Source organism: Chelonia mydas, chromosome 3, assembly GCF_015237465.2.
Source record: "Chelonia mydas isolate rCheMyd1 chromosome 3, rCheMyd1.pri.v2, whole genome shotgun sequence".
Taxonomy (NCBI): domain Eukaryota; kingdom Metazoa; phylum Chordata; order Testudines; family Cheloniidae; genus Chelonia; species Chelonia mydas.
Genome location: NC_057851.1, coordinates 2,592,046 through 2,619,207, shown reverse-complemented (window position 1 = coordinate 2,619,207; position 27,162 = coordinate 2,592,046). Strand labels below are relative to the sequence as shown.

General features: G+C 44.0%; 1 protein-coding gene across 21 annotated transcripts in view; it reads left to right on the top strand.

Moving 5' to 3' along the window:
• Positions 1-27,162, top strand: part of ASXL2 (ASXL transcriptional regulator 2) — a 241,609-nt gene that overhangs the window by 145,725 nt on the left and 68,722 nt on the right. Inside the window, exon 1 of one of the 21 annotated variants that reach the window (XM_043542010.1) lies at positions 23,599-24,982. The exons of the other annotated variants lie outside the window; for them this stretch is intronic. The gene's annotated coding sequence lies outside the window, so the exon portion shown is untranslated. Of the gene's footprint in view, positions 1-23,598; positions 24,983-27,162 lie in introns of those variants that run through there. 21 annotated transcript variants of the gene reach the window in all.

Genomic DNA, 27,162 nt, shown 5'->3' with positions numbered 1-27,162 from the left:
GAATTATTCGAGGATTAGAAAACATGCCTTATAATGAGAGACTCAAGGAGCTCAATCTATTTAGTTTAACAAAGAGATGGTTGAGGGGTAACTTGAGTACAGTTTATAAGTATCTACATGAGGAACGAATGTTTGATAATGGGCTCTTCAGTCTATCCGCGAAAGGTGACAAGATCCAGTGTCTGGAAGTTGAAGCTAGATAAATTCAGACTAGAAATAAGGCATACATTTTGAACAGTGGGTAATTAACCATTGGAACAATTTAGCAAGGGTTGTGGTGGATTCTCTATCACTGGCAATTTTTAAATCAAGACTGGATGCTTTTTTTTTAAAATATATATATATATATATAAAAAGATATGCTGTAGTTCAAAAGGAATTATTTTGGGAAAGCTTTGTGACGTGTTATATAGGCGGTCCAATTAGATTATCACAGTGCTCCCTTCTGGCCTTGGAATCTATGAATCTATCATAGGGCTGCCAGGCCAGCTGGCCCTGTTTAGGAAGGTGTTTTGTTTTTAAAGGAACTTGTATCCATTGGATTGAAAACACTCAACGGAGACAGTAGGTAAGTGCATAAAGAGGTTTTTGTCAAATGTGCTCAGGAGACCTAACTAGCTGTGTAGCGGTTAAAGGGCTTCTGGGTATGCAGAATATTGACAGGATGATTTAAACCACCTGTGGGGTCTGTTTAATGTCACATTAATCTGTTACAGATCCCTGAGTAGCTGATTAAAAGCCCATTTCCAGGATGTGTGATTTGCAAATATTAATGTACCTGGTTTCTTTTCTTTTCTCTCTCTCTCTCTCTCATATACTTTTCTTTAAAGTATCTGGAACTAGCAAACTTCTACATTCTGAAAAAAGAAAAGGAGTACTTGTGACACCTTAGAGACTAACCAATTTATTTGAGCATGAGCTTTCATGAGCTACAGCTCACTTCATCGGATTTATGCACTTACCTGCTGTCTCCGTTGAGTGTTTTCAATCCAATGGATACAAGTTCCTTTAAAAACAAAATACCTTCCTAAACAGGGCCAGCTGGCCTGGCAGCCCTATGATAGATTCATAGATTCCAAGGCCAGAAGGGAACACTATGATAATCTAATTGGACCGCCTATATAACACATGTCACAAAGTTTTCCCAAAATAATTCCTTTTGAACTATGAAGTGAGCTGTAGCTCACAAAAGCTCATGCTCAGATAAATTGGTTAGTCTCTAAGGTGCCACAAGTACTCCTGTTCTTTTTATGGATACAGACTAACACGGCTGTTACTCTGAAACCTTCTACATTCTGGTAATTTCAAACGCCATGCATAGAAAGACAAGTAAATAAAACCTGCTCCATATCAAACCCCTTGTATATCAAACGCATGATACTTGTGACGCCTCAAAACCCCATTTTTCTCTCCCCACAGACAGCCACGGTCTGTGGCTGCTTATATCTCACACAGTTGCATGGGAGGCAAGTACAGGCAACATACTGAAGAAGGTGGGAAATCTAGAGTATCAGTAACAAAAACTTCAAGCATCACTGCTGATGTGTATGTGTCCTAGTGGTTGGGATGTGGTATCTTAGGTGACCCTAAAACTTTCTGTGAGCAAGGGATTCCAAGGCAATTTATGATCCCCTAATAAACATCTCCACCAAATGAAAGGAGACCATAAGGGATATGCCCCTAAACCAACTGACAGGAAGCCGCATAAGGGATCTCAGAACTGTCAAACTCCAGCACAGTGAACATTTTTCAAAAAGAATCTTTTCCCCAGACCCCATTAAACCTCCAGGAAGACACTGTTGGTAATGTACCTAAAGAAACCATCATTTCAGAAGATACCAAAAGCCAGGTGGTGATGGGGCTCCCTACCCAGTCTCCCCAGAGGACTCTGCTAACTGCATGCAGCTGGCTAGGAGCAGCGCTTAGTGCTTAGAGAACTGTTTGCTGCTTTGTGCCCTGTGCCTTCCTGTTCTGGAATATCCACCTGCACTGCTGACATGATAAACGGAGGAAACTCAAGCCAAAGAGCTGAAGTTTTAAACCAAAGAGGAATTGAAACCTCCAGTGTATGACTGCAGCTGTTTAGGCTAATCTGAGGAGCAGCAAGAATAGCTTTGTGTCACCCTTTCTATAGTATCATTCTCATAAGAATGGCCATACTGGGTCAGACCAACAATCCATCTGGCCTGGTATCCTGTCATAGAATCATAGAATATCAGGGTTGGAAGGGACCTAAGGAGGTCATCTAGTCCAACCCCCTGCTCAAAGCAGCACCAATCCCCAACTAAATCATCCCAGACAGGGCTTTGTTAAGCCTGACCTTAAAAACCTCAAAGGAAGGAGATTCCACCACCTCCCTAGGTAACGCATTCCAGTGCTTCACCACCCTCCTAGTGAAAAAGTTTTTCCTAATATCCAACCTAAACCTCCCCCACTGCAACTTGAGACCATTACTCCTTGTTCTGTCATCTGGTACCACTGAGAACAGTCTAGAGCCATCCCCTTTGGAACCCCCTTTCAGGTAGTTGAAAGCAGCTATCAAATCCCCCCTCGTTCTTCTCTTCCGCAGACTAAACAATCCCAGTTCCCTCAGCCTCTCCTCACAAGTCATGTGTTCCAGACCCCTAATCATTTTTGTTGCCCTCCGCTGGACTCTTTCCAATTTTTCCACATCCTTCTTGTAGTGTGGGGCCCAAAACTAGACACCGTACTCCAGATGAGGCCTCACCAATGTCGAATAGAGGGGAACGATCACGTCCCTCGATCTGCTGGCAGTGCCCCTACTTATACATCCCAAAATGTCATTGGCTGTCTTAGCAACAAGGACACACAGTTGACTCATATCCAGCTTCTCGTCCACTGTAACCCCTAAGTCCTTTTCCGCAGAACTGCTGCCTAGCCATTCGGTCCCTAGTCTGTAGCGGTGCATGGGATTCTTCCGTCCTAAGTGCAGGACTCTGCACTTGTCCTTGTTGAACCTCATCAGATTTCTTTTGGCCCAATCCTCTTATTTGTCTAGGTCCTTCTGTATCCTATCCCTACCCTCCAGCATATCTACTACTCCTCCCAGTTTAGTGTCATCTGCAGACTTACTGAGGTGCAGTCCACCGCCATCCTCCAGATCATTAATGAAGATATTGAACAAAACCGGCCCCAGGACCAACCCCTGGCGCACTCCGCTTGATACCGGCTGCCAACTAGACATGGAGCCATTGATCACTACCCATTGAACCTGACAATCTAGCCAGCTTTCTATCCACCTTACAGTCCATTCATCCAGCCCATACTTCTTTAACTTGCTGACAAGAATACTGTGGGAGACCATATCAAAAGCTTTGCTAAAGTCAAGGAATAACACGTCCACTGCTTTCTCCTCATCCACAGAGCCAGTTACCTTGTCATAGAAGGCAATTAGATTAGTCAGGCATGACTTGCCTTTGGTGAATCCATGCTGACTGTTCCTGATCACTTTCCTCTCCTCTAAGTGCTTCAGAATTGATTCCTTGAGGACCTGCTCCATGATTTTTCCAGGGACTGAGGTGAGGCTGACTGGCCTGTAGTTCCCAGGATCCTCCTTCTTCCCTTTTTTAAAGATGGGCACTACATTAGCCTTTTTCCAGTCGTCCACGACCTCCCCCGATCGCCACGAGTTTTCAAAGATAATGATCAATGGCTCTGCAATCACATCCGCCAACTCCTTTAGCACTCTCAGATGCAGTGCATCCAGACCCATGGACTTGTGCTCGCCCAGCTTTTCTAAATAGTCCTGAACCACTTCTTTCTCCACAGAGGGCTGGTCACCTCCTCCCCATGGTGTGCTGCCCAGTGCAATAGTCTGGGAGCAGACCTTGTTCATGAAGACAGAGGCAAAAAAAGCTTTGAGTACATTAGCTTTTTCCACATCCTCTGTCACTAGCTTGCCTCCCTCATTCAGTAAGGGGCCCACACTTTCCTTGGCTTTCTTCTAGTTGCTAACATACCTGTAGAAACCCTTCTTGTTACTCTTAACATCTCTTGCTAGCTGCAACTCCAAGTGTGATTTGGCCTTCCTGATTTCACTCCTGCATGCCTGAGCAATAATTTTATACTCCTCCCTGGTCATTTGTCCAATCTTCCACTTCTTGTAAGCGTCTTTTTTGTGTTTAAGATCAGCAAGGATTTCACTGTGAAGCCAAGCTGGTCGCCTAGCATATTTACTATTCTTTCTACACATCGGAATGGTTTGTTCCTGTAACCTCAATAAGGATTCTTTAAAATACAGCCAGCTCTCCTGGACTCCTTTCCCCCTCATGTTATTCTCCCAGGGGATCCTGCCCATCAGTTCCCTGAGGGAGTCAAAGTCTGCTTTTCTGAAGTCCAGGGTCCGTATTCTGCTGGTCTCCTTTCTTCCTTGTGTCAGGATCCTGAACTTGACCATCTCATGGTCACTGCCTCCCAGGTTCCCATCCACTTTTGCTTCCCCTACTAATTCTTCCCGGTTTGTGAGCAGCAGGTCAAGAAGAGCTCTGCCCCTAGTTGGTTCCTGCAGCACTTGCACCGGGAAATTGTCCCCTACACTTTCCAAAAACTTCTTGGATTGTCTGTGCACCGCGTATTGCTCTCCCAGCAGATATCAGGGTGATTGAAGTCTCCCATGAGAACCAGGGCCTGTGATCTAGTAACTTCCGTTAGTTGTCGGAAAAAAGCCTCGTCCACCCCCTTGTCTGCTGGTCTATAGCAGACTCCCACCACTGTCTTCTGACAGTGGCCAATGGCAGATGTTTTTTGAGGGACAGGGCAATTGAGTGATCCATATCCTGTCGTCCAGTCCTAGCTTCTGGCAGTCAGAGGCTTAGGGACACCTGGTGCTTGGGGTTTTGCGTCCCTGACTATCTTGGCTACTAGCCATTGATGGATCCACCCTCCATGAACATATCTAATAACATATCCAGTTGTGCTTTTTGCCCTAGCAATGAGTTCTACTGTGCGCTGTGTGAAGAAGTATTTATTTGTTTGTAAACCTCCTGCCTATTCATTTCACTGAGTGACCCCCGTTTATTCTAACTTTATGCTGCAGATTCTGCAGGGTTCCTTTGCACTGGAGATTTTAAGGCTTGCCCATTGCATGGGCATCGTCTTACCAGCAGGACGGAGCAGTTGCTTGTATGTTAGAATCACGGAATCATGAAATATCAGGGTTAGAAGGGACCTCAGGAGGTCATCTAGTCCAACCCCCTGCTCAAAGCAGGACCAACCCCAATTTTTGCCCCAGATCGCTAAATGGCCCCCTCAAGGATTAAACTCACAACCCTGGGTTTAGCAGGCCATTGCTCAAACCACTGAGCTATCCCTCCCTCCCTCTGAAACTCTGGGTTTAGCAGGCCAATGCTCGGGGGGAGGGATAGCTCAGTGGTTTGAGCATTGGCCTGCTAAACCCGGGGTTGTGAGTTCAGTCCTTGAGGGGGCCCTTTGGATCAGGGCAAAAATTGGGGATTGGTCCTGCTCTGAGCAGGGGGTTGGATTAGATGACCTCCTGAGGTCCCTTCCAACCCTGGTATTCTATTCTATGATATCCCTCCCCCCAAACGAGGAGTAATGGTCTCAAGTTGCAGTGGGGGGGAGTTTTAGGTTGGATATTAGGAAAAACTTTTTCCCTAGGAGGGTGGTGAAACACTGGAATGCCTTACCTAGGGAGGTGGTGGAATCTCCTTCCTTTGAAGTTTTTAAGGTCAGGCTTGACAAAGCCCTGGCTGGGATGATTTAGTTGGGGATTGGTCCTGCTTTGAGCAGGGGGTTGGACTAGATGACCTCCTGAGGTCCCTTCCAACCCTGATATGCTATGATTCTATGTTGTTCTTTCTCACTAATACACTCTGATTCCATCTTTTGTCCTACACAATTACTTTCCTGCTCAGCCTGGTGGTCATGCACTGCACTCCTATTTGAGCAGAGAGATACCCCAATAGCGTGTGGTACTTGCAAAACTTCAATCCCATCATGGGATCCTCTGTGCTGCCGGATAAATTTGAATTGTACATGCACAATACCTGACTGCAAGCAGCATTCCGTTTGAGAAGAGGTCAGGGTATGCAGTAACAAGCAATTGATGGCATCTCACCAGTAAACTAAAGCGTGAACTCAGACTGACCTTGACATTATCAGACTCTGCTCCTTTCTGTCACTAGCAAAAAAGGCAATAACCATGTGCTCAAATGAAAAAGATAAATGATTCCAAACAAAATACATTATGGAGATGTGTGGGCCATATAAATCAGTGGGGCTGGAGACGTATTAGACTAAACCACATGCGTGGGGACAGGGGAGTGGGATGAGGTAGTATTCTGTTCAGTTCACACTTTCCCAGCACTGTCTACTCTCATGTAATAGAACTTGTGTTTGTGTGAAAATCAAACAGAAAAAGGCTCTAATGGATAGAAAGTTTATAACCTGTGTTTTTAGGGCTAGGATCTGTTTAACTCTTTGAGAGCCACGTACTTGCCAACCCTCCCAGTACAAGCTAGAGAGTTTCCTGATTATGGTGTCCTGGACAATCAGATGCATTTGTTTGAAGGGGGGTCCTTCTCGCATGAACAGAGAGTAACGATACCTGAAGTCCAAAGGTGCAAACAATTCGATGTTTATTGGGGTGACCTTCCAGCAAGCTTAAATCCAAGTTCCTTTTTCCTTATTTTCGAATCCCAACTTACTTCCTGTTTGCCCCTAATTTATATAGTAATATTCTTAGCTATACCTTAACCAGTCATTTTACTGAAATTTACCTAACCAATCCTAACATATTGTAACATGATTAGCTAACCAGTTATATCCCACCACCTTAATTAGTTTACACCCAGCAAAATTAATTATACAGCAGACAAAAACAATCACAGAACCAGACAGAGACCATGCACATAAACAACAACAAAGTGGAAATTATAATGACAAAACAATACAGAAGTGAGGATTTTACAACTACATCTATAAAGACATAAGGGTTTACCAGCTGTGTCTATTGATAAGTGAGTTCTTACCGAACAGAAAACTATGAAACTAAACTTCCTTTTACATCCTCTAGATCCTTCCCTTTTTCTGGAGGTGATAGATCGGATCACCTTCCTGACAGCCCCAGGTTGCCTTATTTCAATGTGACTAGTTTGGGATGTGAGGATGTGACCGGTCGCTTCCCAGCTTATGGCTGCCTCTGCTGCTTAGCCAAAGGCCTTCGCCTAAGCACAGGGCCTCAGACTGTCACAGTGAGAGAAGACCCTTACACCCGCAGACAGTGATTTTGATTCTCTCTTTTATACCTCTATAACTAGTTAAGTGATAAGAATACTCCTAAATTCTTAAAGTATAGGCCTTTACATACAGGCCTGAATATCTATATCCTAACATTGTTTATTTGGTTACACTATATTTATATTAAGTGGAAAGCAAACTGTCACTTTTATTATTATGCTTTAGTAGCACTGATATCTCCACACAATTGGTATGTGACGTCCTTGTATCTGATGGGTCATTACCATGTTATGACACGTACATGTTGAATTTGCACTGAATTTAGATTCATTCCCTGTTTTGGCAACTATTTATAGTGGGCAGCTACAAAGTCAGCCCGCTCAGTGAGTTTGGTTCCACATTTCAGGCACTGTGTCAATTAGCTGCTAAGACATAAGGACATGAGTAATCTTCCCAGGTCCCAAGATATCATGCAGCATCTCTCCATTGAGTGGCTGAGATAACTTGTGTCACCACTGTACTAGGGCTACATATGGGCCCTTTCTTTAGATGTTTACAGTCCATTCTGTGAAATCAGTAGGGTAGCATTGCATTAGTAGTTAGAACAGGGGACTAGAACTCGGGTGCTCTTGCATTCTAGTCTTGGTTCTGCTACTGACTTGCACTGTGACCTTGAGTAAGTCATGTAAGCCCAAACTTTCACATTTGTTTGCAGATTTTGGGGGTCTCACCTTTTGGGGGATGATGTGAAGAGGTGCTGAGCTCACACAACTCCATTTGAAGTCAGTGGAGCTGGCGGTGTTCAGCTTTTCTGAAAACCACCCCAAATGTGTCTCAGATGGCGAACCAAAAATCCGTGATTATGTTTAGAAAACTTAAGCTTTAGTTTCTTAATGCCTCTGTTTACTCATCTTAAAATTGGATTAATTTAGAGGCAAGCACTTCTCACAGGAATGTCCTGAGCTGGCCTATGTTGTTTTAAAGCACATTTAGCATTCTCAAATAGTCCTGTAGCTGAGTGCCAAAGTATTATTAATAAGATATATATGCTTGATGACACTGTTTCTATTTGTCTTGGTACAGTTCTAGTTTTAATGAGACTGTTCCACAGTTTGCAGGACATTCAAAGCATCTCAAAATATTTTTGAAACCATGACATCATGTCATGAGACTATTATGTTGTGATTATGCAATATCTCCCTGTCATGCTGGCAATGTTGCACATCACTGATCTAATAACTTGCATGAAGGAGAAAATTTTTGAAAGTGCAGCCTAAAGCTTCTTGTTTTTAATCACCACATATTTTCTCAACTGTTGCTTGTTTTGTCCAATGTTGAAAGGACAGCTCAAGCGTGACAGAAGTACTGGGTGCAGATGTCAGCTGCGTGAGCAGTTAAACAATTATTCCAAACCTAGCCACGTGAAAGGCACTTGAGACAGTGGGAACTCAAGCAATTTCACCTAAAACCTGGAATCCTCATTGGATTTCAGTATTTTACTAAATAAAATTAAACCGCTTCAGCAGTTACTTAGTGGAGCAGAAAATTGTGTGTTTTTTCCATCTCATTTTGACTCCTGCCAGACCTTCCCAGGTCCCTTCGACCTCTCCCCTGGGAATGAGCAGTGTTGATGAAAGCCTAGAAAATTGCCCTTGGAACCAGAGCTTGTTCAGCCAAATGCTTGAAATATAGTTCTTGTTTCAGTTATTAGCTGTGGGAAATCAGGATTTTGTTCCTTTCTAACACTGTATCTGTGCTAATTATGTAAGACATCAAGCTGTTAGCTAGCTTTAAGGTGGCCAGTTGACACAAGGAGGAGGCCTGGATTCTATCTATTGTAGGTATTTATATGGCCCTCCGATTAATACTTCCCCAATGGATTGCATTTTCTAACTGACAACTGATCCTAAAAATCTCAATTACTGAGGGATATTCTTCACTTATTGATATATTTCTTTGTATTGATATATCTCTCTGTATAAATTTTTGTGAGTGATGTACCCGAATAGTTGGACAGTAATATCTAAACTGTATTGTTTAATTTATTCACCTACATTTGGGTTCTTGCATATTATGTACTATATGTATTTTCTATTATGTACTATATGTATATGACTTTTAAACCAAACTTTGTATTTGTGGATAATCTAAGCACTATACCCAGATGTACAGACACTCTTTCCTTAACCTGTGTATTATATAATTTTAACATTAGCTTTAATAAATTTTTTGAATCTGAGTATCTCAGGATATTTAGTGTATTTAGCCTTACTACACCCCTGTAAGGTAGGGAAGTGCTATTATCTCCTTGTACAGATGGAAAACTGAGTCACAGAGGGTATGTCTACACTGAAAAAAATAAAACCACCCCAACCCAAAAATTAACAAAAAAAAAACAGCAGCAGTGAATCTCAGAGCCCAGGTCAACTGACTCAGGCTTGCACTACAGGACTAAAACTAGCAGTGCAGGTGTTCCTGCTTAGGCTCTGAAATCCGATGCGGGGGGAGAGTCTCAGAGCTCAAACTCCAGTAGGAAAATCTTCATACTGCTAGTTTTAGCCCCTAGAGCAAGCCCGAGACAGTTGACCTGGGCTCTGAGACTTGCTGCCATGGTTTGCCCAAAGTCACTTACCCAAGTGCACTGTAATAGAGCAGGCTTTGAACCGGTGTCTCCTGGGTCATAAACTAGCACCTGAATCACTGGACCATTGTTCCTCTAACATAATCCAGTTCAATCTGTGTAATTAAATCAAGGCCATCTGAAGTCTTCAGAGTTCTTAATTTCAGTATGTGGCTGTTCTCCCTGTGTAGATGCAGACTTCAGATCCCAATATATAATTTTGCCTAATTGTTTGGCTCAAGCAGGTTGCAGTACTTAGTGGTGGATGAGGGCAGCTGCAGAATAAAAAATAAAATAAAAAAGGGAATAAAAAAACAAATCTAGGAAGTTGCATACAAAAATTACATTAAAAATGTTAAGTTTGCAAAGGCAAGCACTCAAACTAGTAATTAAATAGTTTTAATGCACGCACACACACAGTCCAAATTAAGGTTGCACAGGCAACCTTGATTCTGGCATTTTCTAATTGCTGAGTGCTTGACTTTGCAACCTTAACACTCATTAAATGTAGTTTCTATGTAATTCTTAAGTTTGGCCTGGGAGCTGCTGGCAGTTTGGGTGCCCTCACATCAGATGGTTACACGCTACTTGTGTACAATTTACACTCTTTAAAAACCTCTAGTTTTTTCAGTGACCACATTTGAAGCAAATAAGTAGCTGCTCTTAGTGTGTAAATTATATCTTGAGGTCAAGGAGGAGAACCTTAGAGAAAACCGTGATAGTTAGGATTGGTGGCCACAGTGCACCTTATTGTAATGATACAGAAGGTGTTCAGTAGAATGTTTTGAGTGCTCAGGGATAGGATGACACCACTTGTAGCGCTGGTTTTGAAGTAAGTTTCTCCTTAGAATTGTTAGCTTTGAGTACATTTCCGTGTTTTTCTTCCCCTCCTGTAAAATCTATGTGATCAACTGACGGGTTCACTTTCCATCTTGCCATTTGAAAAGCAAGTGCATGTAAAGAATAAGTGGAGCATGTGATGGACTCTGCATGCTAGAAGTGCTAAATCATTTAGGTGGAACATTGTGAGAGCAGTATGTGAGGCCTGGGAGAGGAAGGTGATAACTGTGTTCCAACACATTGCTGTGTTCTGTCTCTTCATGATAAATTCAAGAGAAGAAAGGTTTTATTTTCAGTCAGAGAGTCAGTCAGTTTTATTTTCAGTTAGGGAGAGAGTTAAAGAATTGGATTTAAGATACAATAATAATTTTTAAAGGCAGGAACTGTTAACTATTAAGTCTATTATCTAGTTACTGGTCCATGAGAGGACCTTCCCTCTTATCCCATGACTGCCTGCTTTGCTTTAAAGCCTTTGCTGAAGGACCTTGTCAAAGGCTTCCTGGAAGTCCAAGTACACTATATCCACTGGATCACCATTGTCCACATGTTTGTTTGACCCTCAAAGAATTCTAATATATTCCCATTTAAAAAGGCATATTGATTCTTCCCCAACACATTGTGTTCATCTATGTGTTCATTCTCTTCTTTACGATAGTTTCAACTAATTTGCTTGGTACTGAAGTTAAGCTTACCAGCCTGTAATTGCCAGGATCGCCTCTGGAGCCTTTGTTCAAAAATTGGTGTCACATTAGTTTTCCTCCAGTCATCTGGTACAGAAGCTGATTTAAATGATAGGTTACATAGTTAGTAGTTCTGCAATTTCATATTTTAATTCTGTGACAGGGTGCGACTCACCAATGCAGTGCCTCCTGCTGGCCTTCCTGGGAATTAGCTCTGGTTCACCAGTGAGCCCTCATCTAATGGTATCTCACTGCCATCACTTCTGTCATCAGGACCCATGTCACTCTTAAGACCGCAGTGTCCTCTTCTGGACACAGCCCTCTAGTAGTGCCCCACTTGGTTCTCTCCCCCTCTTCCAGGGGGGTCAGCAGTCCTCTATCCAGCCACTTGCCTCAATGGCAGGCTGCAGTCCAGGGTCTAGCCACCTGCATCAGTGGCAAACTGCAGCCATACTCTAGCCACTCCCCTCAGTGGCCAGTGGGGCCAAAGGTGTGGGGGGGAACCCAAGCCCACCAGCTACTCCAGGTCCAAGCCCAAGGACCTTCTAGCCGGCAGCCATGTGCTGCGTCACCTCCAACTCCCACCATCTGTTTCCCTGGGCTACTTCCTCGCAGCCCTAGCACCTTCTCCGCTCTTGAATCAGGGCCTCACGCTGGCAGCGGTCAGCCAGGAGCTCACTCCTGCTCACCTGACCCATCCAGCACTGCTCTGATCATGGGGCTGTCTCTTCTTCCTGCTTCAGGGCAGCCAGTCCTCACCTCCTCAACCTCCAGGGAGTGACTGAAGCTGTTCTGTTCAGCAGCCCTTCTTATATGGCCCAGCCTGGCCCTGACTGGCTGTCTCTCTAAACCTTCTCCCGATTGGCTGTCTCCTACGCAGCCTCCCTGGGGCTGCTTTTACCCCTCTTCTGCCAGCGTCAGGCAGACGCCCCACCACAAATTCCTTCCAAACTTTTGGGTGAATACCATCTGGCCTGGTGACTTATTGCTCTGTAATGTGTCAATTTGTTCCAAAACCTTCTCGCTTGACACCTCAATCTGGGACAGTTTTTCAGATTTGTCTCCCAAAAAGAATGACTCAGGCATGGGACTCTCCCTCACATCCTCTGCAATGAAGGCTGATGCAAAGGATTCATTAAGCATCTTTGCAATGGCCTTGCCTTCCTTGAGTGCTCTTTTAGCACCTCAGTCATTGTGTTTCCACTAAGTGTTTGGAGGCTTCCTGCTTCTGCTGTACATCAAAATATTTTGATGTTAGTTTTTGTCTTTTGCTAGTTTCTCTTCAAATTCTTCTTTTGGCTTGCCTAAATATATTTTTACCCTTGACTTGCCAGAGTTTATGCTCCTTTCTGTTTTCCTCAGCAGAATGTGACGTCCAATTTAAGGATATTCTTTTGCCTTTAACTGCCTCTTTTACTCTGTTTAGCCATGGTGGCATTTATTTGGGACTGTAACTGTTTGTTTTTATGTGCTATATACATTTAGTTTGAGCTTCCACTAAGGAGTCTTTAAATAAGTTCCATGCAGCTTGCGGCATTTCTCCCTTGTGACTGTTCTTTTTAATTTCCATTTTCCTAGTGCACTCATTTTTGTGTAACTTTTTGAAGTTAAATGCTACTGTGATGGCCCAGCGTATGGAATTGGAAGCATTTCAGAGAATTCTACCAGGGAGGCCCTGGACTTTAATCTCTTACCTAGCAGCCTAAATTTGGCTTCCTGGATCTCTGTCCTACCTTTCCCTATGTCAAGAGTGACTACAAGTACCACTACCACTGGCTCCTCCCCAGCACTGCACGTAAGTTTCTATCTAGATGTCTTGAAAGGTGCACTACTGTCACACACGGCAGGCAATTCAGCATGCAATCTCCCAGTCATCAGAAACCCAACTATCTATATTTCTGATAATTGAATCCCCCATTACTATTACCTGTCTCTTCCTAGTAACTGGAGTTCCCTTCTTTGGGGTATTTGGAGTTCCCTCCTTTGGGGAGGGGTATTCTCAGTGAAACAACATCTGGAAGAAGGGTCCCATCTCTGGGATCTTTCCTTCCACTCCAGCTTGATGTTCTCCTTTCCTGAGATTTTCATTCTCCTGAACAGCACAGAGGCTGTCAGATGGGGAGTTGGAGTGCTCTACTGTGTCCATGAAATTCTCATCTATGTACTCTCTGTCTGCCTTAGATCCTCCAGTTCAGCCTCTGTGGTCTCCAGACTCTGTATTTGGTTTGTGAGGGTCGTGAGTTGCTTGCACTGAATGCACACAAATGCCAGCTGCTTACAATCAGATAATCGTACATGCTGCTTTCAGTGCAATAAACTGGATAATCTCCACTCTGCTTCTGGATTTCTGCCAGCATTCTTTTTACTTTTGCAGGTTTTTTTTAATTTTTGTTTTTGGGGGGTGGGGTTATTGGCCTAAGATTAGAGTATGTTTGTTAGATATATCTGCTTCTCACCCTGCTTCTCTAGAAATACTCACTTTTTTCTAGGAAGTTATTTATCTGATAATAGGGGATTATGACAGTGCCTCGTCAACCATAACAGCATTAGTGTCACTACCACAATAATACAATCAGTAGTGCTTATCATTCTTCTGTGCACATGAAAAGCCAGATAATCAAATAATCCTCTCCAGGCACCTGCATTGTCCTTGTTTACTTGTTTTGAGGTGTGTGTATCATGGCAACAAGCTGATCTCTCTTGCTGTAAAGTGGATTAGTGAGCAATCCATGTTCCAGGAACAGACAAAGTGGTGGCTGGAGTACTTGCATAGCAAACTGCTGTAGATCACAGCAACCCAGCCTACCACGCTAAGAACACTTACTGCTGGGACTAACACTATCCTCAGTGAAATATGGGGGCTCTCGAGTCCATGTGTTCTTATTTCATTTAATTTTTTTTATTTAAAAAAAATTCCTGGACGAAATAGAGGGAGTAAAACGACAGGAGGGACCGAAGGCCTCACAAATTTGCTCTCTTTTGTGTATAATAAAGAGCTCCAGAATTCAGCGGAATGCTCCTTCCCACCTTTCTCATGCACTGAGACCATGGTGATGTGCGTGGTACCAGAGCTCAAAGAAATGCGATCATTCCCTCCTCAAACACCTACAGTGGCTTCTTATTCATTTCAGGTGTGGTCTCTACTGATCTGCTCTGGGTTTGGACCAGCAACCTGGAAATAAGTCTGTGTCCGATTGCAATGCACTTGAGCCATCCAGTTCCCCTTGTATTTGCCTCTTATTTTGTCGCTTCATCTGTCGTTATTTAACATTGTGAAGCGTTTGGTACGCAGTTTCTATGAAACACATCCTACACAGGAAAAAGGGTATTCTGTTTGACTTTCCTGAAATTCTTGCTGCTTGGGAGGCATAATGGTACTAGACAGCAAATCTGCTGGACTCTACACACCCGGTTCCCGTTCAGCAAAGGCAGAGCAGATAGAGTCATCCTGGAGCTCAGCTAGCTGCCCTTGGACAGGAACCTGTTTCTTTTCAATCTGGCATAGCATTAGCCAGCATTTAAACATTAGGGTGAAGAGCGATATAAATACCTAGCACAAAGCTAGAGGGTGAAATCCTAGCCCCATTGACATCAAAAAGAGTTTGCCATTGACTTCAGTGGGGCAGGATTTCACCTAAACTAGGGTGCACCTAGATACCACCCTAGTAAGCTGATTAGAAATAGCTAAAGTAGATTTGATATAGGGACCGCATAGTTTGGACTGAAAAACTAAGACACATGAACCGATGAGCAGAAGTCTCCTGGGCACTGAGCCCTGCTGATTTCATTTGCCAAACTGCAGTTGGTTTAGTGTTTGTTGCTTTTTAGTTGCACCCGTTGTTGTTTTCCAGAGTTTGAAGAAGTTTTAACTGTAACAAACCACAGGCACTGTAGCTCATCTCCTGCTGGCTGCGGGAGTGTCGGGATAAGATTCTTCAAATGGGGCACTCATCCTGGGCAATATAAATCAGTTGGAGCTGTAAAATTAGGATCTTAAGAGAAATCCTCTCCATGATGATGAGGGAAGTCGCTTCCCACCCCCACAGTCCCTGCATGGATCTCTTTACCAGGAACAAACACTGTACCATTTATTTTCTATGCTTATTTATTCTTCCGCTCATCGTTGTCATAGTGCCAAGATTCCTTGGAGCTGTGAGATCCATTGTGGCAGGTGCCACCTAGAGCTGGTGCTCTGGTTCTAGTTTCAGGGCAGCGGGTCATGCAGGCATGGATCTACTGAGGTCTTGCTTTAATAATCGATTTTCACTATTGAGAGGAAAATAAAAAGCATTGTGAGGAGTGATGTAGTTCCAAGGCATGAGATTATCTTGTCACAGTTAGTGTTGGTTCAGATCTTCTTGATATTTTGAAAGAGTGGTTCCTCTGCGAAAGGCTCTGTGGTGGTCTCTTTCTAGCAGCACCTTACAGACCAGACAACTAGAAAAGGGGCTAAACTGGCTCTTTTCAAATTTATTTCGCTCACTGATAACAAATCCTTCTCAGATATTTTTGGATTCTTAGACTAAAAGGTGGTTCTTGCCACGCAGAAAGTGGATCTATCTTTGATTACCACATTCATTTGGTTTAAATCTTTCAAGAGGTTCAAGTCAAGAGACCGCTTTAGGTCATGAATTTATACATGCAGAGACTGCAGTGTGATGAGTAATGGTCTTTTGGGACTATTAGTGCCCACCTTTGGAGGTAATTCATGTTATAGATCTACAACTATATGACATGATTGGTCGTCACTCTTCAAATAAGAATGAAGGTGCATGGTCAGAACTTTGGGGGGGTCAGGGATTGACTTGCGTCGACAGAGCTGTTCAGGGACCTGTTGTATCCTAAACCAGGGAAGGCAGAGGAGAAGCACTTGGTCTCTGAGGGTCTGCATAGAGTGCAGTCGGTGTTTAATCTGTGTCGAAGTAGCGAAGCTGCAGCAGTGCAGGCTAGTGCCACCAGTAATTACCCAGGGTTCTAGGTGCTCTTGTGCAGCCCAGTCTAGAACACCTGCCTCCAGGGCATAACTATTCAGGGAACTGAGCTAACTAGATTACAGCTAACTCAGGAATGTCTGTTTGATTGCAACCTAGACATACCTTGAGAGGAGCCAGTCACTTGTGGTTTAGTCCTTTGGCTTGCTCTCTCTTTCTCGAAGCATCTTACAGACCAGATGATAAGTAAGGTGTTACGCTGTACTTTTCTAATTTACCTGACTCACAACAAACGCTGTATAAATAGCACAACATAAAAGGAAAATACAGTAACTGACAAGAAATCTACAATGCCCACCAGCTTCGACATGTTGCTCCCTTTGGAAAACTGCATTCCACCTCCACCTCCCGGATTGTATTTTCTCCTTTTGTTTATTTTTATCCTCCTCGCATTCACCATGTCTGTAGCCCTTGGTTGAATTGGTAACTATGAGGATCTCGGGGCAGGGACTTCACCTTTGTATTTGCCTGTAAAGCAGCATCCACATCTCTAAACAAAGCAACATAAATAGATGGTGTCTTGAAGATGTAATGGATGATGCATTTCAGCCTGCACCAGTAATAAGTGACCACAATAAAATGGCAGCAGCGGCAGCCACTAACACCAAAGATGAATTTTCCCCTTTCTTTTTCCTTAAGAGTGAGTTCCTGCAAGCCACCCTTCACTCAGAATTCTCTGAAGTTCCAGAGCCCTCTTCCTTTCCTGCAAAACCATTCTGCAGGGATGGTGTCAAGTTCAGCAGGGACGAGTCTCCACCCTGCCCTCACAGAGCTTGAATGTGGTGGTGGGAGGCTGCAGGGAGCCGGTTGCAGCTCTCTGATCCTCTGCCACTAGCCTTGGTATAAACTAAAGCTGCAGGAGGTGGCTGTGACTTATACCGCTGAACTGGTCCCTACAGAGAACTGGGCATAGCGGCGCTCTGCTCTGTCACTCCCCCACCGCATTTTTGTGGCAGCAGGAAAGCTATCACAGGAGGATTGTCTGCTGGCAAAGAGGCACAGGAGAAATTCTCCACTAACCACCTCCTGCTGCTTATGACCGCTCTCTAGTGCCTTAGCAGGTCACAGACTTTGGCCCAGTAACTCCAATTTTAAAAAGAAAAAGCATTCTGCTCACAGAATAATTGTCTAGTGAACTTAATTTCTCTTGGTGCACTATTCCAGCATAGTAGCGGTGGAGTATTCATTTTCCACCTCACTTCCCCAGTATATAAGAAGAATGTAGCAAATAACTGAAAACTAAAAGATTGGGATTGTTCCAAGCGGCAGGGTGGGCTGATGTATGAAAATGTTGCCCATTCCTAGTAGGGAACAGAGGATCACTCAGCCATGCACCACGTTCTCCTTCAAAAATATGTGCATTTTATAAAACATTTCATTTGCATTAGGGAATCGAGCTGTGGCTAAAAACTACAGGCTACTGAGAATCACTCTTGGTGATAGGAATGATTCACCCTGAGAGTGATTTGGGATTTACTAGTTCTGGCACCCATACTGAGAATGAGAGAAAATTCTGCACCATAGGGGTGTTCCTGACAATATGCAGTCATTTATTAGCTCATTCATTTGGTTTTGGTTTGTAATTACATTTGGGATTGGGATTCTCTGCATTATTTTCAAAGGAAAAGTCATGCTATTAGCCTTACTTCTTCTGTCTATGATTTTGTCATCTCACAAAGGGTTGAGCCTGGTTAGTACTTGGATAGGAGACCTCCAGGGGAAAGAAACATGATGCTGCAGGATGCTTTACCTCCTGTGATAAACTGTTCTGTATGTTCTTGAGTGCAGTTAGAAGCTGCTGGATTTCACCCCAGAGGCAAGTGGCTGCAATTTCATTAGTGGATACGATGGGGAGGGGGTGTGTGTATGGGATTTTGGGGGATGGTAGTCCCTGTATAATACTAAGGGGTCATTTATTGTTATATTTTTCTAATCCAGTGCTCCTTTTCAGTGTAACACCATTGGCACCAGCCATCTGAATTTTCCCAGTACTTTGAAATTGTTCTCTCCTATGGCTATCTTGTGAAACAAGACAACTTTGGATTCTAGCACGCTCTTTGGGGAGACAGTACTAACTGACAATGTACTTGGCATCTCTCTCCACTGCTAATGTTTTCCATTGTATATGCCCAAAGCCTAGGAATCCCGTGTCAAGTTTATTAGGTGTAAGTGCCGTGGTGTAGTTTGGATTATAAGGAAAGGGGGTATAAAGGTTTGACTCTAGTCTCATGAGGTTAGATTTGTTATTGGTATCGTTTAGCTCATAACATGAAACAGCAAAGTGAGACCCTGTTTCTCAAATACTTTACAGCTAGAAAAATCCATTAATATCTCAGTACATCCCCACAGTGAACATGTGGTTGAAGGTTTCCCCAGTTGCACATTCCTCAGGGAAGGGATTGTGAGAGGGGAAGGCGCTGAGTTAATGCTGCCAGCTTTGCTCAACAACCGCCCCCCCCCCCCCCCCCCCCCAGCTGTTGATTTCCCAGGGCTCTGCTGCCAACTCAGGCCTGGTGTTCTGCCAGTGGCTCTGTATGTTCTTCTTGGAGCATGTGTCAGTGTGGATCCCATTGGGACTGCTCATGTGCCTCATGCATGCGAGATTGGGTTATTTTGAAAAGCCATTTCTGTCGGGACCACACATGCACCTGTACCCCCTTGTGCTTCCATGTGACAGCATAAAGGGCAGAGTATCTATAACCCTGCTGAGGTTCCCTCTTACTACCTATGGCAGCGAGATGGAACGCAGCAAGTGTCCAACCTGCTCCTAGTTCGCTTCAAACTCATTTTTTTCCTAACATTTTGGTGAAGAAACCTCCATCAGCCTCTTCATTATTAGGGGTGTTTTTTTAAAATTGTCTGTTTAAAAAAAAATGAGCAGAAAAAAGATTCCTCCGGTATTCCTTGTGCCTGTCACTATCAATCCCGGTTTAAACCCCACCTGATTAGCGATGGACTTATCCCCCTGTCGTAACTCTAAAGGGAAGGGTAACCACCTTTCTGTATACAGTGCTATAAAATCCCTCCTGGCCAGAGGCAAAACCCTTTCACCTGTAAAGGGTTAAGAAGCTAAGGTAACCTCGCTGGCACCTGACTCAAAATGACCAATGAGAGGACAAGATACTTTCAAATCTGGAGGAGCGGGGGACAAAGGGTTGGTCTGTCTGTGTGATGCTTTTGCCAGGAACAGATCAGGAATGCAGCCTTACAACTCTTCTTAAGTTGGTAAATAATCAAGCTAGAAATGCGTTAGATTTCCTTTTGTTTAGTGGCTGATAAAATAAGTTGTGCTGGATGGAATGTATATTCCTGTTTTTGTGTCTTTTTGTAACTTAAGGTTTTGCCTAGAGGGATTCTCTATGTTTTGAATCTGATTACCCTGTAAGGTATTTACCATCCTGATTTTACAGAGGTGATTTTTTTACCTTTTCTTTAATTAAAATTCTTCTTTTAAGAACCTGATTGATTTTTCATTGTTCTTAACATCCAAGGGTTTGAGTCTGTGTTCACCTGTACAAATTGGTGAGGATTCTTACCAAGCCTTCCCCCGGAAAGGGGGTGCAGGGCTTGGGGGGATATTTTGGTGGAAGACGTCTCCACGTGGTCTCTTTCCCTGTTCTTTGTTTAAAACGCTTGGTGGTGGCAGCATACAGTTCAAGGACAAGGCAAAGTGTGTACCTTGGGGAAGTTTTCAATCTAAGCTGGTAAGAATAAGCTTAAGGGGTCTTTCATGCAGGTCCCCACGTCTGTACCCTAGAGTTCAGAGTGGGGAAGGAACCTTGACACCCCCTCATTGACAGGCATAGTCAATGCCTGTTCTGTTTTGAGGGGAAGTCATATACCTAGGAAGTGTGCAGTGTGCAAACCATTCTTCTTGAGGATGCATAAGTTGAGGAATGTGCAGCTGATACTATTCCTGCTCAAACAATCGATGTGCACCACCTTGGACCCAGAAGAGATTACCATCTCCAAAGAGTGAAAAGAGCCATCTTCAGTGAATGCTTCCTCCAGCAGATCTCACACCACAGGGTCAAGCAGTGACAGAAAAGCAGGATAGAAAATGTTGCCAAAATTAGCACCGACTATCTTGGCACTGGGCCATTGACACAGGCTATTATTGTTGGAACTGACACTGGTGCCTCAATCCAAGGGCAAAACTGAAAGGGGCCAAGCAGAGTCCAGACACAACTCTAAATGTTGGGAGACACTGTGCTAGAAGGAGGAGTGTTGTCTCTTCTCCTCCAGAGATAGGGAATCTAAGCCCACTACCAAGATGAAAGCAACACTCAGAAAACCAGCACCGATAACACCACCAGCAAAGATTCTGGCATTGACCATCACATCAATTATGGGCCCTAGATATGTCATCCCCAAATTACCTAGATCCCCCCCGGGGTCGTCTTTGACATGGGGCCGACACCCAGCACCAGTCTCAGAGTACAAACCCACAGAGACTCTGCATGTAGAAACCATTGAGCCTACATCCAAATGAGTGGATATGTGCTACCAAGTGCCCTAAAAATTTCAAGCTCTTTTATTCTCACCCAAACCTGGGATCTTTAGTAGTTGCAGCCATGCAGGATAAGTCCAAATCTCTGCAACAATTCAGCAGACTTCCTGAGCAGGCAATCAGTGATGAGCCGTGAATGGTCCTTACACAGATCCATCATGGAAGAGGGTACTCCATCAGAAGAGATGATTGACTTATCTGCCACTAGGGACAATGCAAAATGTCAACTTTGGAGCCAGAGGAGGCTTGAGTCCAGAGATGTTAGCAGATGTCGTCCTCCGACGGTGGGACAAAGGCTTGCTGTATGCCTTTCCACCAGTTCCCCCGATTCACAGGGTGATTTCCAAGATCAAAAGACACACAGCCATGATCATTCTGATGACTCCATACTAGCCAAGGCAGTTCTGATGACAGATGGCCATTCAGCCTCTGGTCCAGCTCCCAGACTGCCTGGGTCTAATCTCACAACAGGTGACTAAATACTCCATTGCAACGGCTGACAGCATGGCTGTTGGGTGGCTGAGCACCACGGACAGAGACTGCTCCTCACAGGTCCAGTAAATCCGGATATAACGCAAACATCTACCGGACAAACATATTTTTCTAATTAGAAGTGATTTCTCAAAACGTCCAAAAAGGCCAGGACTGGGTCCAGGCCTCAATACCAAAAATGTTTGACTATTTAATGAATCTCAGTCAGGCCTGTCTTTCACTCGGCTTTATTTAAGTCCACATTGCGGAGCTTTCAGCTTGTCACACAACTGTGCAGTTGTATTCAGTCTTCCCTCACCCCACTGTATCAAAGGGCTACTACATACTTACCCACCAGTCCGAGAGCCCACCCCTGCCTGGGTCCTCAGTATAGTCCTCCTGAGACTCTCAGAGCCTGCATTTGAGTCTCTCACAGAATGTTCTTTTACATGAACTCACTCAGAAAAAAATCCTACTAGTCACTATCACTCTGGCCAGAAGAATGAGTGAGATTCAGACACTTATGGCTGAGCTTCCCTGTGCAAGGGACAAGGTGGTGCTAAGACTTCATGCAAAATTCTCCCCCAGATTGGTCTCAGAATTTCATCTGAACCAATCAATCTACCTTTCTTCTTCCCAAAACCACATTTGGCACTGGGAAACTAGAAACTGCACACACTAGAGCTTGACCTCCTTCTCACCTTCTTGCTATGGACTGTGAACTTTGGAGAACAGTGGGGTGGTAGGAAATGGCCCAGGGAGGGCAGCCTTAAGGTGCTTCTGGGTGTCAGACCTTTGATAGCCCTCACAGGACCCTGGGCCAGATCCCAGTGGAGTGGGAGGGCCTGGGCTCGCCTACCAAACCCCTGTCCCCGCAGTTCAAAGGGCCTAACCCCCTGACCACTGGCCAACACTCCCCAGGATTGCAAACCATCACAGTACCTGCCTTATTGCAAAGGGAAGAGGAAGGATGATTAGGCTACAGGCTGCTGTAACTGATGTTCCCAGAAGTGCTTTGAGATCCTTGGATGAAAGGTGTTATAGAAGAGCAAAGTATTAATGGCATTGGCATGGAAGCTTGTCTTTTGTTCATGGCTAAGAGGCACAGGACCACCTTTGCAACCATTGCAGTAACTGTGCCATAGTCTACTTTGAAGTCTGTCCAAGTGGGGTCTAAGGGTACTGTCTACACCGTCATTAAAAACCTGCAGCTGGCCCAGGCCAGCCGAATTGGGTTTCTTAGCCTGAGCCCCGCAGACTCAGATGTAGACATTCGGGTCAGGCTGCAGCCTGAATACTAGGATCCTCCCACCATAGTGGGTCCTACAGCCAGGACTCCAGGAAGAGTCTGAACATCTACAGCGTGATTACACAGCTCCTTACCCCGAGTCAGCTGGCATGGGCCAGCCATGGGTGTCTAATTGCAGTTCAGACATGCTAAGATACTGGCCAAGATCAGATGTTGTTAGAAATTGCTTTTCACCTGCTTCTTAGTTATCTTGCCTCATAAGAGAAGATTAGCTGGCAAGGTTGTTTGTGTCAAGTGTCTTCCAGATGAACTAGTCTAAGGCTATATTGACTGTTTGTCAGCAGAAAGACTAGGTGTTTCTAGCAATGGCCTGTGCTGCTCCTGCTATGCAGAATGCTCTCCCTGTCTTAATCAGTCAAGCCACTACCTATCCTTTAACTTTCTCCCTAAAACCCACGTCTGCAGTGACATCTGTATGAAATCACCTAATCCAATGCTGGCTAGTTTGAGATACATCTGGGAATAATTAGTACTTTTAGCTAAAATTTTAAAACTTCCAAAGGAGGGGTGTGTTTGTGTATGTATATCTGTGTATCCCTGATTGTTTCTCTCTCCTCACCCTATACAGTGACTCAAAATGCTGTCTCGATTGAGAAATTGGCTCACTGTCAAGAACAGTTCTGGTGATCATGATTTTGCCCCTGCAGAAGCAGAGAAGAATCTCCTGTCCTCTCTCATGGCGGTGGTGTATGAACGTAGGGTACAGGTTGTTCTGATCCCATGGTACGATGGCATTCTCTGTTAGCGTATTCAAAGACTACTGGCTCCATGAGCCTCCAGCGATGGATTGACATGGTTGGCCTTACTCTTCAATGTGTGCTCAAGTACTGCTCTCAGCCTGGAGTAGTTGACAGTTTGACCAGGATACAAGTGTAATCACTGTCCCCACAAGCCCTCCCCATGTCTACACTTAGGCTGAAACCAGAACTATTGTGTGCCTATTTGGATGAGCCCTGGGTTGGCACCATCTTGGAGATTCCCGTAGTCAGAGGAATTGTTTACTTGGGTATCAACATTTGTCATGATGTTGGATTTTGGAAGCTCTGGTATCAGTTTGAGAATAGAGCTGTCAGTCTTCAGGGCTGTAGTTTGCTTGTTAACCTGAAGATTTCCACATTGGCCTTGTCCCCTGATTAACAGACTAGGTGGACACATTTGAAGGGGTATGTTTTTGGGATGGAGTCACTCCTGCATATGGAGTAAGATGCACACATAATTAAGCAGCTGGATTTCTCTGAAAGTGTTCCAACACTATACCTCTCCTTAGCTTCCAGCTCTCTAGTGAGGCCCATTAGGAGCTGCCTTCATTCTGTATTTCTTCACCCAGGACAAAGATCAGATTAAACAAACTTCCCCCCCCCTTCTCTGAGCTCCTCCCGTTTCCATGGTGCCTGTCAGTGATAAGTTTCTCTACCCTTGCCTGGAGGGGAGAAGAGCTACCCATTAAGAACAAGAGAGAGCATGAACACAGGGCTTTTCAGGGGGCTTCCAGAAGGAGTGAGGAAAGAGTGTAGAGCCCTGAAATGAGATTTTTGGAGAGTGGAGACACATGAAATGTGTGCAGACATGCCTTGGACTTGTTTAGTGCTATAGTTGATTTCCTCAGGACTGCCAGTGCCAAATATATTCAAGTTTCTCTTTGTGTGTGTGTGTAGTGAATAGTTGGCCCTTTCTGTATCCTGAAAATCTAATCTGATACCAGGAATGTATGATCTTAGTTACAGCAGTGAAAGTTTCAATTTCACCCAGGGCAAAGTGCAGGAGTGGGAGTTCTGGAAAGCTGTAATTGGGACAGTATTTTGGGGCATTAGTTCTTCCTTTCAGTAAAGATCAGTTGTGTGGAAGAAATCTTTTTTAAAATGGTGGATGGCAATTGTAAATTTCATCTTGTTTTAATATAAATTCACTGTGGAGTTCTAGTTATATGGTAAACCATATACCTGTAAAATAATCAAAGCATTGGGGTTATTGAAACACACATTTATGTGCTTCTCAAAATATATCGGGATGACTTTAATGTAGGTTTTTTGTCATACATCTGGATCCCATTAGCTGGTTAAAATTGGGTTATTTTAAGCTTATGACTGCACATACTTGAAGTGGGGGTATTGTATTTTTAGTTCAGCTTGACTGTACTTTCTTTCCAAATGAGTAAAGCGCTGCCTTTGCTTTCTGAACGTGTACTTTTCAAGGCAGAGAACCCCAAGGCAATTCATGCAACTCCTTGAACAGGAACTCTGGAACTATTTTAATTTGTTTTTATATTGCATATATCCCAAAGCAAAATAAAGTCAGAGACCAAATTCCAATAGAGTTCCTACTCCTGAGCTCCAACAAGAAGAGGTAAGTCCCTGGTCCATGTGGCCACATGGCTTATGTTGGCTTCTATTGCAGGGATGATTGGATGGGTGAAGGGCTGGTTTCTTCAGCAGTTTCTGGGGCACGTTGTACTATATTTAGATTGTGCTGCATTTGGGTACTCTGTTACATTTTAAAAACTGAAAGAACGTGTGCCATCATGTCTGAAGATTGTGAAAATGAATGTTAATTTCATACCAAAGAAGAGAATAAAGCCGATTTACCATGGCAGTTGGAGCAGAAATTATTTGAGCACTCCTGTGGACAGAATGAATTGTGTGTGCTGTATTACCCGCTCCCTAGGTGGCAGTAATGTCTGTGTACATGGGGCACCGGTAGCCAAATTAATGTTTCCACTGTCGTTGAAGCAGTTATCCAGCTAAAGACAATCTTTGTAATTCCCTGTGGCATTATAAAATGTAATATTTTAAATTTATCAGAAACATAATTGAATTGCTCAAAATATTGTATTTCTAGTTGCTTACTGGTTAAGGTTACTATTTCTCCTGTTACCTCTAACACTTCAAACTGTGATCCTGTCTGATCTTGTAAAAAGGATGTGGGAGATGAGCTGAATCAGTACTTGTGTCAGAGATCTCCAAGAAAAACCCAGGGTGCTCTATGAAGTTGTGTTGGAAATTCATGCTTCCCTCTGAGCACAGAATTCACTGAACCATCAAGCTAGGGAGACACTGTGTTGCTAGATGTCCTCCCCTCCCCATGTCATGGACAACCCCAAATACATTAAATTTCACAAGGATTTAGTGGTACTAAACCATTGTATCCTCTCCGTATTCCAGTTTATGAATATCCTGCCTCCCTAAACTCTCCCTGCAGTTGCAGTTAGGGATGATACTTTGCTTCCTGACCAGATGGTCTTGTAGTTTTGCTGTGCACTATTAAACAGCTGCTATGGTCTTCCCTAGAAATGGCTTCACTTCAGTGGTTGGCAAAGTGATTCCTACATGTGTGGTTTATACAATATGATCATCAAGTTTCTAAAGCTCATTAGGATCCATTTAGATAAAGCTGCTGTACAAATGCAAGAGTACTTTTGTGCTTTCTTCTTCAACAATGTCCCGTGCCTCTCCTACAGCCAGAGTAATGGCCTTATTAGTTAAGGCCGGTTCGGCCTTTTTTTGCTCAGTCATTCTGACGGATGTTTTCAGCCGTGGCCAGCAAAATGGCTAGGGCTGCTCCTGCTGACAGAAGCCAGGTATTGTACAACCAGGAGCCTGACCATGCCATGGGTCAGGTTTTGGGAGGAAAAATGGTGTTTTTCCAAAGCTCTACTCATAATCCAAAAAATACTTACTCATGGTGCCAAAATATCAGCTCCTCTATCTCTCCCCCTGATTTGCTGTGGGCTCTCCCTTGGCTCCTCTACACCTGCCCACTGGATTGCTCCTGGCTGTACTGGGAGAGTTCTCTTCCAGGTCCTTTCCTGGGTTGGCTGGAATACTTACATTCTTCATCTACAACTCAAAGCTTTTCCCTTCTCTATCCCTCTTGCCCACCTTTCTAGCTTTGTCAATAATCGTCAGCCCTCACCTGTAGCACCACTTGCTTCCCAGTCCTGGACCCTCTTTCCTTGCTGTACCAACAAACTTCATGTTTGCTTGGCAACAGTACCTATTGTTCCAGTTCAGGATTTCACTCCCGGCCCACTTCCCTGCCAAAGTTCCTCCTTCCTGACCCACTACACCACCTGCTAGTCAGTCCTGAGCCTCTCTTGAGCAATCTATCAGTTGTGTCAAATTGTGTGATAGATTGCTGATATAAACAACTCTCCATTGAGCAGAATGAGGAGCCCACCATGGCCATGTTCCCTGTAATGAAGCTGAGCGAGGAGCCCTGGTTTTCAAAGATGAAAGGCTAATGGACTGACTCCCTGCCCTAGTGAGGCCCTGCTTGTTTATAAACAGTCCATCCCAAAACTAGGATCTTTCTGCTTACTTGGAAAAATGTTTAATCCCATTCACTGCTGAATTCTGTTGTTCTTCTATTGTCTCTTGTCTTATACTGAGATTGCCAGCTCTATGGGGCTAGAGGCTGTCTTTTTGTTCTGTGTTTGTGCAGCATCTGGCACAGTAGTATTCTGGTCCATGACTGGGGCTCCTAGATGCTATCATAATACTACTTGTAGTAATAATAATAACTTCTGC